At 41.7% G+C, this 14,892-nt stretch overlaps 1 long non-coding RNA gene across 1 annotated transcript in view; it reads left to right on the top strand.

The window, feature by feature from the left end:
• Window positions 1-14,892, top strand: part of LOC122559020 — a 38,248-nt gene that overhangs the window by 13,629 nt on the left and 9,727 nt on the right. The window lies entirely within an intron of this gene.

The following is a 14,892-nucleotide window of genomic DNA, read 5'->3' as shown; positions in this document are numbered from 1 at the left end:
TCATATATAGTATTTTTAATTTGTTACTGCTCTCACCCTTCCCATCAACTCCTATTTCACTCAACCTTACAGCATGATCCCTTTTTGAGTTTTCTGCTTCATTGATACAGTTGTCTTTCTTGACTTCCCTTGTTCTAATTTTCCCTTCAATTTCCTTCTTAAACATCCAGTTTGTCCCCTCCGCCCCCCCATCCCGCTACTTCGTTTAAATGCAGCTGTGTTGCAGGAGCAAACCTGCCTGCCAGAATGCTGGTCCCCAACTTATTAAGGTGCAAACCGTCTATCTTGTATAATTTATGCTTACCACAAAACATACCCCAGTGATCCAAGAATTTAAATCCTTGCTTCCTGCACCAGTTCCCCAGCCACACGTTCAAGTCCATTATCTCCCTGTTCCTGGCCTCACCAGCCCGAGGAACTGGAAGCAAACCGGAGATAACCACCCTGGACGTCCTGCTTTTCAGCCTTCTTCCTAGTTCTCTGAAGTCCCACTGTAGTATGTTCCTCTCCTTCTTCCCGACATCATTTGTGCCGACATGTACCACCACCTCTGGCTCTTCACCTTCGTCCTTGAGGATTTCCTGCACTCTGTCTGTGATGTCTTTAACCCTGGCACCAGGAAGGGACTTATCTATCCTCATGTTTTTCAAAATGTCCAGCACATCCTCCTTCTTAACATTAACCTGTTTGAGTACAGCCTGTTTTTCGCTGTCCTCACAAACGATAAGGTCCCTCTCACTACTGAATACTGAAGCAAAGTATTCATTAAGGACCTCCCCTATCTCCTCCGACTCTCGGCACAATTTCCCACCACTATCCCTGATCAGCCCTACCTTCACTCTGGGCATCCTCTTGTTTCTCACATAAGTGTAAAATGCCTTGAGGCTTTCCTTAATTCTACCTGCTAAGGCTTTTTCATGCCCCATTCTAGCTCTCCTAATTCCATTCTTCAGTTCCTTCCTGGCTACTTTGTAACCCTCGACTCCTGTCTGATCCTTGCTTCCTCAACCTTAAGTGAGCTTCCTTCTTCCTTTTGACTAGATGTTCCACATTCTTGTCATCCATGGTTCCCTCACCTTGCCATCCCTTCCTTGCCTCAGTGGGACAAACCTATCCAGCACTCACAGCAAGTGCCCCCGAAACAACCTCCACATTTCTGTCTTGCAATTTCCCTGAGAATATCTGCTCCCAATTTATGCTCCACCGTTCTTGCCTAATAGCATTATAATTCCCCTTCCCCCAATTAAATATTTTCCCATACAGTCTGCTCCTATCCGCCTCCATGACTATAGTAAAGGTCAGGGAGTTGTGATCATTATCACCAAAATACTGTTCCACTGAGAGATCTGACACATGACTTGGTTTGCTGCTGAGCACCAAATCCAATTTGGCCTCCCCTGTAGTCGGTCTCTCTACATATTGAGTCAGGGATCCTCCCTGGACACACCAGACAAAATCTGCTCCATCCAAACTATGTGTACTAAGGAAGTTCCAATCAATATTAGGGAAGTTGAAGTCAGCCATGACGACAACCCTGTTACTTCTGCACCTTTCCAAAATCTGCCTCCTAATCTACTCCTCTGTCTCTGTTGTTACTGGGAGGGTCTAAAGAAAATTCCCAATAAAGTGGCTGCTCCTTTCCTGTTTCTGATTTTCACCCATAATGACTCCGTAGACAAACCCTCCTCAAAGACCTCCCTTTCTGCAGTTGTTATGCTATCCACTAATTGCAATGCCACTCTATCACCTCTTTTACTTTGCTCCCTAATCCTTTTGAAACATCTAACCCCCAGAACATCCACAACCATTCCTGACCCTCTGATATCCAAGTCTCTGTATGGCCACAACATCATAGGACCAAGTACTGATCCATGCTCTAAGTGCATCACCCTTACTCCTGACACTTTTTGTGTTAAAATAGACACAATTGAACCCAACACACTGAATGCAACTTTGCCCGATCAACAGTCTATCCTTCATCACAGACTCTCTGCCTGTTCACCAATTACCCATCCTCTGATCCGTAGCTCCGGTTCCCATCCCCCTGCCAAACTAATTTAGACTCTCCCAAAAAGCTCTAGCAAACCTCCCGCCCAGGATATTGGTGCCCTTCAGTTCAGGTGCAAACCGTCTTCCTTCCCCAGATGGTATCCCAATGATCCACATATCTGAAGCCCTGCCTCCTTTATCAGCTCTGCAGCCATGTGTTCAGCTGCATTCGCTCTCTGTTCCTAGCCTCACTAGCTGTCTATATACTTCTGGTACCGATTCATAAGCACACAAAATAGCCTGTTTTACATTTGCATAGTCTCTTGACTCCTCATCTGACAGTGCTGCAAATACCTCACCAACCCAGCCTACCAGCTTAGTCTGAACTAGCATTACCCACAATTTCTCTGGCCACTCCATCTGCCGAGCTCATTTTTCAAATGAAGTAAAAAAAGGCTTCGACATCTTTCTCATTCAAATGTGGCAGTATTTTAACATATTTGTATACATCCCTACCTTCTCTTTATCTCCATCCTGTTAACTTGATTTTCCTGACTCGTTTGCAATTTTGAAATTCAAACTCTCTCTTTCTTCTCTCTCTCACTTTTTCTCTCTGCTCTGCTAAGAACATTTTCTTCCTTTCATTCTCCTCTTACTCAAGCTACTTCATTCACAATTGAATTTTAGCCATTTCCAAATATTCTAATGGCCTTTTCAGCACATTTAAATATTTAGCTATTTCGGAAATAACTTTATCTTTTTTTGGTGACACCGACAACTCCAGCTCCAGCTTGTCTGCCAATTGCAGCTGGTTTTCCTTACTCACCTTTCGTAAACCTCTCAAAATCACTTCTTCCACCCTCAGAAACCATTTAGTAACTGAAAATGACATTTCTCTCACTTTTTTAATCTAACCAATTACAAGTAGCTGAAATTAAACAAATCTTTCTCACTTCAGTTTTGTTTAAAGATCTACGATACTAATTGCCAAGTGTGTTTAAATCTGCTGGGACCTTTGGTACTCCAAATATGTTCAAATCTGTCCAGATCCTGAAACTGGTCTGTCCAGATCAGTCTAAACCTGTCCAAATCCCGGATGACAAGCCCCCAAACTGTCACAAAGTGGTGAACGAATCTCTCTGCTAATTAAAACCAAACACCCAGAAAAGTTCGCCTCTTCTTGTAATCTGTTAAAAAGGTGTGAACAAAAGAAGATCTCTGATTTCCATTGTATAAATAAGTAACAGTTTAATTATTTCACCTCCAACAGGGAACAGTTACCAAAACTATTAACAAACTGAACACACTTTCCCTAACTAACCACTACCCCTTAGCTGAACACAATTCTATTAATATGCTGTTCCAATAACACAAAAACATTACATTAAGTTAATTTCTCAGTCTCTTATGTTGTCTTCCTTCCAGTCTTTTGATTCTGCTGTCTTCCTAGTTTTTACTGCTTTTACAGGAAAAGGTACCTTTTGATAGATATTGCCTTCAGAAGTTTCTTTGAGATCAAGATGTTTATTTTTTCGGATGGTGTTTGCTCTTTGGCTCTACGGTAGTTGCTCTCTGGTTCAATAGGCAGTTGTTCTGACCAATTTTCAAAATTCCTTCGTATTTTAAAGCCGCCAACATCATTCCCTTTTATTGGTCCAATGTTGTCAATACAATATATTCAAACTCAATTGGGTTTTGATATCCTGGCCATAATTTAAATTAATTGGTTATATTTGAATCGTCATCAAAACAGCAACCAGAATGCAGGTATCCATTTAAAAGCCAATTGTTATATGTATCTATTTTGGAATAGCCGTCTCTTAGCGGTTTTGTATTCTGACAGCTGTGGTAGTACTTTACTTTAAAACTCAGAAAACACATACTATCTTAAAGTGACCATACACTCTTTTGACTTCTTCGTAACACATGCATGTCAGGTAATTGGAAAACTGCAGGCAGTAATAAAACCAGCACCTTCAATACCCATTCCTGCATTTGAGGAACCTTTTCCAAGGGTCTGAATTGATCGCGAAGGACTGCTACCTAAAACACAAAGTGAGAATCAGTATTTATTAACAATGTGTCCACTAGATTTCCAGGGGCCATTCCATTATGCAATATTACAACTAAAAGGATTGTAGAGGGGTTACTCATATTTTTCACTAGATACGGACTACCCACAGAGATATAATCAAATCAAGGATCAAATTTTACATAAAAATTATTCAAGGAAGTTATGGACAGCTTTGGAAGATAACCATTCAAATCTACTGCATACCATCCAGAATCGCAGGGAGCACTAGAAAGGTGGCTTCAGGAATTAAAGACCATGTTAAGGGCTAACAGTCAGGACTATCCAGATGATTCGGATAAAGGAATACTGTTTGTACTTTTTTCAATTAGAGATGCGCCAAATGAATTGACCAAATTCAGTCCATTTGAAGACGTTTTTGGGCATTATGTGAGAGGACCACTGAAATGAATTAAGGAGAAATTGGGTCAGAGATCACATTTGGATTACGTGTCAACTTTTAGGGAACGATTAAATAAAGCAGGGGAGTTGGCTTGACAGCATCTAAAAATATCAGTGTATGATGAAACAGGAAGCAAGCAAGAAATCAAAAAGTCACAATTTTGCAAACAGAGGTTAAATGTTAGCGATAGGTGAACCTTTAAAAGCAAGGTTTCGTGGACCTTATCAAGTTGAAAGGAGATTGAGTGAGTTGAACTATTTGATAAGGACTCCAGACAGAAAGTAATCTCAGTGTGTCATGTGAATATGCTCAAAAGGTATTTTGATAGGAAGGAAAGCAAAAGGAGAATGTGTTACTGTTACAACCCAGAGCGAATGAGGAAATTGTCAAAAATTGGGATAAATTATAAAGTTACCTTCTGGAGGAAATTACTTAGCAATAATTCTTTCATCACATGGGGAGGTATGTCAAAATAAGCTGGGAGACACTAATCTAATTATGCATGATGTAGATAATGGAAATGATGTTCCAATTAAACAACATCCTTATAGACCTAACCCTCTAAAGTTGGCACAGATTCAAAAGGAGATTGAACACATGTTCCAAGCCAACATAATCAAAGTGAGTTGAAGTGACTGGAGCTCACCCATAGTAATGGTGCTGAATCCATATGCTACCCAACGTTATGTGTAGACTCTAGCAAAATCAATGTAGTTACAAAGTCTGATTCATTTCCGATTTTCCATTTGGAAGACTATATTGAGAAGGTTGGACAAGCAACTTATATTTCTAAATTGAACTTACTCAGAGGATACTGGCAGATACCCTTATCTGAAAGAGCAAAAACAGTTTTGGTTTTCCTAACGCCGATTGGACTGTATCAATTTAAAGTCATGCAATTTGTTATGAAAAATGTGCCAGCCACATTTTAAAGACTAACCAATAAAGTAATTTCTGGATTATCCAACTGTGTGGTATACAGACAACCTGGTGAATTTTAGTCACACATGGAAGGAACGTTTACAGAATTTATTGGAATTATTCAATCAACTTCGGGAGGGAGGCTTGGTGATAAACTTGGCCAAGAGTGAATTCGCCAAAGACAATGTCACATTCCTGGGCCATGTTATTGGACATGGACAGATGGCCCTGTGGAATGTGAAAACAAAACTTATTAGCACATTTCCCATCAACAAAGTCAGCAGTACAATTCTTCCTGGGATTGAATGGAAGTTTTAATGGAAATTCGTAATGAATTTTAGCAGTGTGGCTGCTCCACTCACTGAATTACTGAAGTGCAGACAGTTTCCGTGGACACAGTCAGAAGGCTTTTGACAGCCTGAAAGCTGTATCAACCATTGCCCCAGTGTTTCTTTTTACTTTTTTTTTATAACCCCCACACTTATTTTTTCCCCAGCACCCATGGTGTGTGTGTGTGCAGGTGTGAGACACAGTGAGAGACACAAGGTGCATGAATCTTTATTCAATTTCCACCACCAGGCAGATAGGAAAAGACCTGAGTGGCCAGTGACAAGCAGTGCCCTTCACAAAAGGGCAATGCTATTGCCCCAGTGTTAGCCACACCTAATTACGCAAAACCATTCAAGGTGATTATTGACGTGAGTGATGTGGGTGTCAGTGCTGTACCCTTACAGGAGGATGAAGAGTTGATAGAAAGACCTATTGGATATTTCTCCAGGAAATTAAGCATTCATCAATAGAAATATTTGACAATTAAGAAGGAGACCTTGAGCTTGGTATTGGCGTTTCAACATTTATGTTGCCAATAGTGTCTGAGACAATCATAATGTACTGAAAAATTTAAGGACAAAGATTCCAGATTGTTTAGATAAAGCTTATTATTTGCATCCATTCAATTTGAAAATTATAGATATGGCAGAACAAGAAAATATAATTACTGATGCATTGTCGAGAGTTGGATGAAAAAAACGGAGGCGTTCAGTGGCAGTAGATGGACTGAAGTCATGAATGTTTGCATATTGATAGTCAATGCAATGTGTATGTATTGTACTAACAGAGTAAGACGAAGAGGTTTAAAATGAAGCCATTTTTGTATATTGATGGTTCATCCTTTTTAAGGGCAGGGGAGGTGTGACTATGCTGTCACTTTAACAAGGTTATTTCGTCCTTGCATCGTAAAGGCAGAGGTGTCAAGGGGTCTAGAAAGAACCTAGTTTAACAATGGCAAGGGAGTGGCTAGGTCTCCCAATTCAGGTTTATTCCTGATGAAGGGCTAATGCCCGAAACGTCGATCCTCCTGCTTCTCGGATGTTGCTTGATGTGCTGTGCTTTTCCAGCACCACACTCTCGACTCTGATCTCCAGCATCTACAGTCCTGACTTTCTCCTTACCAATTATCAGCCCAAACCTGGACATTGTTTATATCTTATTGCATATGGCCATGGACTGCTTCAGTATGTGAAAAATCGTGAATGGTTCTGGACATTGTGCTATCAGAGAGTATCCTCACTTTTGACCTTTATGATAGAAGGACAGTAATTGATGAAGCAACCAGAAAATTCTCAATATGAAAGCAGGATTTTGTCTCCAGATGGACGATGCAGTGGTCACTCTTTCCAGTACTGCCCTGAATGCATCTGCAGCGGTCAGATTGGTGTGGATGAGGCATAGTCTGTTTTTTCCCTCTTTGGTTCTCTCACCACCTGCCACAGACTCAATGACCAACTCAATCAAGAATGCTGCTGTCAAGCTACTCTTAGTAGTGGACATTGACGTCTCCCAGCCAGGGTGTATTGTGTACCCTTGTTATCCTTCGTGCTTCCTCCAATTGTGGTTCAGAATTGAATTATCAGCCAAAGGAGGACATTCCGTAGTAGTCAGCAGGATTGCTCATGTTCGACCTGATGCCGTGAGACTTCATTGCGTCCAGAGTCAATGCTGACTATGCCTCATCCTCAACAATCTGACTGCCGCAGATGCATCTGTCCATGACAGTATTAGTAAGAGTGACCACTGCATTGGTCTTGTTAAGACAAAGTCTTGCTTTCACATTGAGCATTCCCTGGGCAAATCCCTCCTGACTGCATATTATTATGTCACTACCTCTACTGGGCCTGTCTTGCTGCTGGAAAAGGACATATCCATGGTGGTGGTGGCTGGGACATTGTCTATAATCACTCATGTCATTCCACGAGTATAACTGTCAGGTTGTTGCTTGATTAGTCTATGAGATAGTTCTCCCAATTTGGCACTAGCCTCTAGCAGTTAGCAAGAAGGACTTTGTAGGATCAGCAGGAACACTGCGTTTTCAGTACCTCGACCAAACCAAGTAGCCCATTCAATTTCATTTCTTTTTTGTGACTTCATAGCAATTGTAACTACTTGAAAGGCTTGCAAGACCATTTCAGAGGGTTGTTAATAATCAACAACATTGCTGAGAGTCTGGAGTCACATGTAGGCCAGACCACAAAAGGATGGTTGTTTTCCTTCCCAAAGAGACATCAGTGAACCAGATAGATTTTTTTTTCCCAACAATCGGCAGTGGTTTCCTGATCCTCATTAGACTTTTATTCCAATGTTTATTCAAGTTAAATTCATCACCTGCCATGCCAGGATTCGAACCAGGGTCCCCAGACATTATCTCAGTTTCTGAATTAGTAGTTTAGTGATAATAACACAAGGCCTTCACCTCCCCAGACAGTCAAGAATTGAATAATGGGGAGTTTTATTTCACTAGACCTAAGTTTCCAATTGATGGGAAAATTAGTGGTGCACATGTGAGAATGGACATGGCAGCCACACAAAGGTGGGACTGTATTGGTATGATGTGTTTTATCATCTCATCATAATTCCAGCATTGCAATCAACCAGGTAACCCTATTCCACCACTAGTTACTGGTAACCTCCCGATCACAAATAGCACCTAAAATCTAATTGCACGTAAACCCCCGGTCTTTGAAGCAACAGCACGAAGCTTTTCATCCCAGAAACAAATAATTGGACAAGAAATATGAACCACTCCATCATCCCAATCATTCATTTTACAGATAGCTAATACTGATTTTCTTTTAGGTTGTCAATTTGCATACAGGCTCCACGAACTGCACTGTGACAACGATCAGATCACCTGTCTTTGTTGGTTGATGGGTAAATATGGTAGTGAAGACATTTCAAAGAAGAATAGGGTATTTTTCTGCAGAGTTCAATAGACTCCTTTTCAACCACTTGATTGAGGAAAACGAATTCCAGAATATAGGGCTTAGACTCCCAAATACAAGACCACCAAAAGTGAGTTTAAAGAAGCAACGCAAAAGGTAAGTCCAAAATATAGAAAACCTGTTGTTGAGATTGAAGAATTTAAGGAAACTTAAACACAAACTTTTATGTTTGAGGCTTTGGAGGGGTTAGGGTTAGCTCAGCAAGGATAAATAAACCTGATGGGCGAACACAACCTTGAGAGATATAGAGCAGGAGTGCTAGTGTTCAGTTGAAGTGAAGTCATGCAGTGTGATGAATGGGAGATGGACCAAAAGAAAAATGGAATAACCAAGTCTAGAGGTTGCAAAGTCAGAAATGAGGATTTCTGCAGTAATTCCACTGTGGTAGAGTTGGAGGCAGATGATGTTATAGAGGTAGGGGAAGCTATACAGCCTTAGAGTGGTGCTGGAAAAGCACAGCAGTTCAGACAGCATCCAAGGAGCAGGAAAACGACGTTTTGGGCAAAAGCCCTTCATCAGGATTACAACCTGTATTCCCGATGAAGGGTTTTTGCCTGAAACGTCGATTTTCCTACTCCTTGGATGCTGTCTGAACTGCTGTGCTTTTCCAGCACCACTCTAATCAAGAATCTGGTTTCCAGCATCTGCAGTCATTGTTTTTACCAAGGTATTCAGCCTGTCCAGCCAGAGGAGTTCATTGAAGAGCTTGTAAGACTGTAAAATGCTCCTTTTCAAATAACCATATCCCTTCAAAGTTTCTGTGAAAATCTGTAGTTCGGGAACTGGTTGGATTCGTTGTTTGTCGAGCTGGTAGGTTTGTTGGCAAATGTTTTGTCCCCTTTCTAGGTGGAAAAAAATCAGTGCTGGGTTGCCTGCTGTGAAGCACAGCTGTTCTTTACTGTTTTGAAATGATATGGTTCCAGTTGGTGCCAGTTCTGGTTTTCCATTGCAGTGGTTTGAATATTGGGTCCAAGTCAATGTGTTCGTTGATTGAGGAGGAGTACCATGCTTCCAAGATACTCACTATGTGCAAGACAAACGTAATTTACAAAATCCCATGCAGCGACTGCACCAAGCACTATATAGAACAAACAGGCAGACAACTTGCAACCCGCATCCATGTACACCAACCAGCACCCAAGCGACAGAACCAACTCATTGCAATGGTTTGTAGATTGGGTCCAGGTCGATGAGTTGGTTGTTAGGGAAGGAATTTTGCTGTCTGTACCTAGTCTGGCCCACACATGACTCCAGACCTACAGGAATGTGGTTGGTTCTGAACTGCCCTCTAGGCAAGTGGGAATAGAGAACAAATGCTGGACTAGCCAGCAACTTTGCCACATCCTATTAATCAAATTTGTTAAAAATAGTGAGGCTGAATGTTGTATAGAATATTTAACATTACTGCATTGTTTTTCTAGTCTTTGCCTCTAATATCATTTGCTTTTTTTCAAACAACACCTTTTTCATGTTGTTCTTCCACCTTTAAAGATTTACATGTATGCATACGTATCCAAAGGTGCTTTTGTTCCTTCCCTTCTTGAAATTTATCCAACTTAGTTGTTTCCTCTCATTTTCCCTACTTCACCCTTCTGTGTCGGACTTGCCCTTTTATGCGCACTTCCCCTATGTATTTTCACCTTAAGTCTGTGAACATCCTTCTCAAAGTTTGAAGTTTATGAATAACAATTTAGAAATACAAAGTTATGCACACATTGAAAGAATTAATATACTAGCGAGTTTTGAGAAGATTTGTAGCTCAGGTTGAGGTTCTGGATGTAGGTTTGCTCACTGAGCTGGAAGGTTCATTTTCAGACGTTTCATCACCATACAAGGTCACATCTTCGGTGAACCTCCAGACAAAGCACTGCTGGCATTTCCTGCTTTCTATTTGTTTGGGTTTCCTTGGGTTGATGATATCATTTCCTGTTCTCAGGGGTAGTAAATGGGATCCAAGTCAATGCGTTTCTTGATAGACCTCCGGTTAGAATGCCATGCTTCTAGGAATTGTTGTGCATGTCTCCATTTGGCTTGTCCTAGGATGAATGTGGTGTCCTTCCTTATCTGTTTGTAAGAATACTAGTAAGAGAGGGTCATGTCGTTTTGTAGGTAGTTGATGTTCATGTATCCTGGTGGCTAGTTTTCTGCCTGTTTATCCAATGTAGTGTTTGTTACAGTCCTTGCAAGGTATTTTGTAAAAGACATTAGTTTTGCTTGTCTATATGGGGTCTTTCAAGTTCATTAGCTGATGGTTTAGTATTTTGGTGGGTTTGTGGGTTACCATGATGCCAAGGGGTCTGAGTGGTGTGGTAGTCATTTCCAAAATGTCTTTGTAGGGGAGAGTGGCTAGGGCTTATGGATGCATTTTGTCTGCTTGTTTGAGTTTGTTGCTGAGAAATCGGTGGACTATGTTCATTGGCTTTTTGAATACACGGTATAGGTGATTTTCCTCTGCTCTGCATAATTCCTCTGTGCTGCAGTGTGTGGTGGTGCGTTGAAATAATATTCTGATGAAGCTTCGTTTGCAAATGTTGGGATGATTGCTTCTGTAGTTCAATATTTGGTCAGAATGTGTTGTTTTCCTGTAGATGCTGGATTGAAATTCCCAGTTGGCCGTTTCCTCGACTGCGACATCTAGGAATGACAGTCTGTTGTTGTTTTCCTCCTCTTTCGTGAAGTTTATGCCAGTAAGGGTATTATTGATGGTCTTGAAGGTTTCCTCTAATTTGTTTCATTTAATGATGACAAAGGTGTCATCCATGTAGCTGACCCAAAGTTTAGGTTGGATGGTAGGCAGAGCTGATTGTTTGAGTCTCTGCATTACTGCCTTTGCTAAGAACCCTGATATTGGAGATCCCATGGATGTTCTGTTGGTTTGTAGGTTTTGTTGCTGAAGGTGAAGTGCGGGGTAAGGAATAGGTGCACTAGCTTGATGATACACCAACCACCACCAACAAGGATAGTATGTGTCTTTGGTTCTTCTAACAGTGTAGTCCCTGTTTCCTTGGCCAGGTTGATGTTGATAGATGTGAAGAGGACTGTTACTTCAAAGGAGACCATTAATTTATCCTCTTCTATCTTGGTAGCTTTGGTTTTCAGGAATTCTTGGGTGGAGTGGCTTGAGTTTTCTGCTAAGTGTTTTAGTCTTTGGTGTCGCTCCTTGGCCAATCTGTAAGTTGGTGTTCTAGGTAGTGAGACGATGGGGCTCCTGGTTTGTGAATTTTGGGTAATCCATAGGAGCGTGGTGTGTTGGATTAATCTGATTTCATTTTTTAGACGTCTGTCTTATTTATTTCTCCAGATTTCTTAAGTTTTGAGTAGGGCTGTGATTCAGTTCTCTAGTTGTGGGGGTCGGGTTTATTGCCACTTTGTTGCTAGGTGTTGGTGTCTACAAGTAGTGTGTTCGCTTTATCAATGTAGTCTCTTTGATTTAAAATGACTGTCAAGCGTCCTTTGTCTGCAGGTATGATAAATGTTTTTATCTTTTTTTAGTCTTTCTAGTGTTTTCCTTCCTTTTTCCTACTTCACGTTGGTGCGACTGCCTGTCTGATAGTTTGCTTGGTTTCTTCGGTGAATTGGTTGTCTTTCACTGTTGTTTATAATGTTGCTAAGAAATCTTTCTTGTCCACATCCTGGCAGTTGTAATTTAATCATTAAGGCAGCTTTTTCCGTATCTGTTATTTTGTGTAAGTTTGTCTCGTTTTTTTCTGGTCTAGTTTTTTTTAATTTTGTGTTTGTCACTGTCAAATAGCTATAGCTTGTTGTACTGTGTCTGTCTATTCATGGTCTGTTACATGAGTGAGTAATTATTTTTGGTGCAGAATTCCTCGTTGTATTTACAGAATATGTTGTGGGCGTCATTAATAATTTCTTTAAGCATTCTACAGCCATTTTGCTCTGCTATTCTTTTGGCTAGTGGGGTGTTAAGGGGAAGTTGTATTTAAGACATGTAGGTAGTACTGATTTTCTTAGGCATTCATGCAGGAAGTACAGCTGTTCGTGGGTGGTGCTCTGTTGGATGACATTCATTGCCCATTTCGGGCCAGTTTTTGCTTAATGCGTGCATACATGCATCCAGAAACCCTAGCCATTCTCAGCTACATCAAAGACATTTCAGAAATAACTGCCACCCTACACAGACCCCTTGTGGGCATTTTGGTAGCCCACAAACCCACCAATACACTAAAACAGCAGCTAATTGAACTTGAAGACCCTATACAGACAACAAGCGAAACTTCATGTCATTTGCAAAATACATGCAAGAACTGTAACAAACACTACATTGGACAAAAAGGCAGAAAGCTATCCACCAGGATACATGAACATCAGCTAGCCACAAAACAATACAACTCTCTCTCACTAATATCCTTACATACAAACAAGGACATCACTGACTGGGACAACACATCCATCCTAGGACAAGCCAAATTGAGACATACATGAGAATTCATAAAAGCAGGACATTCCAACCGGAATTCTATCAACAAATAGATTTACTTTGATCCCATTTACCACCCCTGAGAAAAAGAGCAGGAAATGATAACACCATAGGAGATGACATCACCAACCCAAGGAAACCCAAATATAAATAGAAAGCAGGAAACACAGCAGTGCTTTGTCTGGAGCTCACTGACTATGTTACCCTGTATAGTGATGAAATGTCTGAAAATTAACCTTCCAGCTCAGTGAGCAAACCTACATCCAATTATACTGTCAAAGGAGCAATGATCTCAGCCCTGATCTCTGGGAAACACCTTTGTGTACCTCTAAGCTGAAAAATAACTTACTTCTACTGTCTGCTTTCTGCTCCTTAACCAATGCCCTCTTTAGTTCTGTTGGACTGGATACTGTTAACAAGTCTTTCCATTACCATGAATGAATAAAAAGTACTCTTCTCCATCAATAACAGGCCAAGAGGAGAATGGATAATGGTTATTCATGAGGGCTACACAGAGTAGATAAGGAAAAATTGTTCTCACTCAAAAGAGTTAAGAATGAGAGGACACAGATTTAAAGTGATTCACAAAAGAAGCAAATACGATATTAAGCAAAAATCTATTTTGAATGACTAGTTCAAGTTTTGAGCACATTATCTGGAAGTGCAATGGAAGCAGTTTTAGTTATGGGATTCAAGAGGCCTCGGGAGAGGAACCCGAGGCACTACACGGGTAGTGCCTCCCACCCGCCCTCCTCCTCTAACCTAATAATAACACCTGTTGTGGAAGGAGGTAAAGTGCTGAATTTTGCTTGTTGTATTCTTTAGACCCAGTTTTTTTAAAAATAAAAGTTAGCTTTAGAGGGATGGCAGTGAAGGCAGTGCAATGTTCCTCCTGCAACATGTATGAGGTGAGGGATGCCATCGACATCCCTGCCGATTACACTTGCAGGAAGTGCACCCATCTCCAGCTCCTCCAAGACCGTGTTAGGGAACTGGAGCTGGAGTTGGATGAACTTCGGATCATTCGGGAGGCAGAGGGGGCCATAGATCAGAGTTATAGGGAAGTAGTAACCTCAAAGATGGCAGATAGATGGGTTACAGTGAGGGGGACTGGGAGGAAGCAGCCAGTGCAGGGACCCCCTGCGGCCGTTCCCCTCAAGAACAAGTATACCGTTTTGGATACTTGTGGGGGGGACGACTTACCAGGGGTAAGTAACGGGGCTCAGGCCTCTGGCACGGAGCCTGTCCCCGTTACTCAGAAGGGAAGGGTGAAGAAGAGCAGAGCAGTACTAATTGGGGACTCGATAGTTCGGGGCACAGATAGGCGGTTTTGTGGGAACGAGAGAGACTCACGTTTGGTATGTTGACCCCCAGGTGCAAGGGTATGTGATGTCTCTGATCGTGTTTTCCGGGTCCTGGAGGGGGAGGGGGAGCAACCCGAAGTCGTGGTCCACATTGGCACCAACGACATAGGTAGGAGGAGTGCCGAGGATCTTAGACAGGCTTTCAGGGAGCTAGGTTGGAAGCTTGGAGTTAGAACAAACAGAGTTGTTGCCTCTGGTTTGTTACCCGTGCCACGTGATAGAGATTCGAGGAATAGGGAGAGAGAACAATTAAATGCGTGGCTCCAGGGATGGTGCAGGAGGGAGGGGTTCCAGTTTTTGGATAACTGGGGCTCTTTCTGGGGACGGTGGGACCTCTATAAACAGGATGGTCTACACCTGAACCTGAGGGGCACCAGTATCCTTGGTGGAGGTTTGCTAGTGCTCTTGGGGGAGGTTTAAACTAACTC

Source organism: Chiloscyllium plagiosum, chromosome 2 (genome assembly GCF_004010195.1).
Source record: "Chiloscyllium plagiosum isolate BGI_BamShark_2017 chromosome 2, ASM401019v2, whole genome shotgun sequence".
NCBI classification, from domain to species: domain Eukaryota; kingdom Metazoa; phylum Chordata; class Chondrichthyes; order Orectolobiformes; family Hemiscylliidae; genus Chiloscyllium; species Chiloscyllium plagiosum.
Note: the sequence above shows the minus strand (reverse complement) of the source record. Positions and strands in the feature narration are given on the sequence as shown.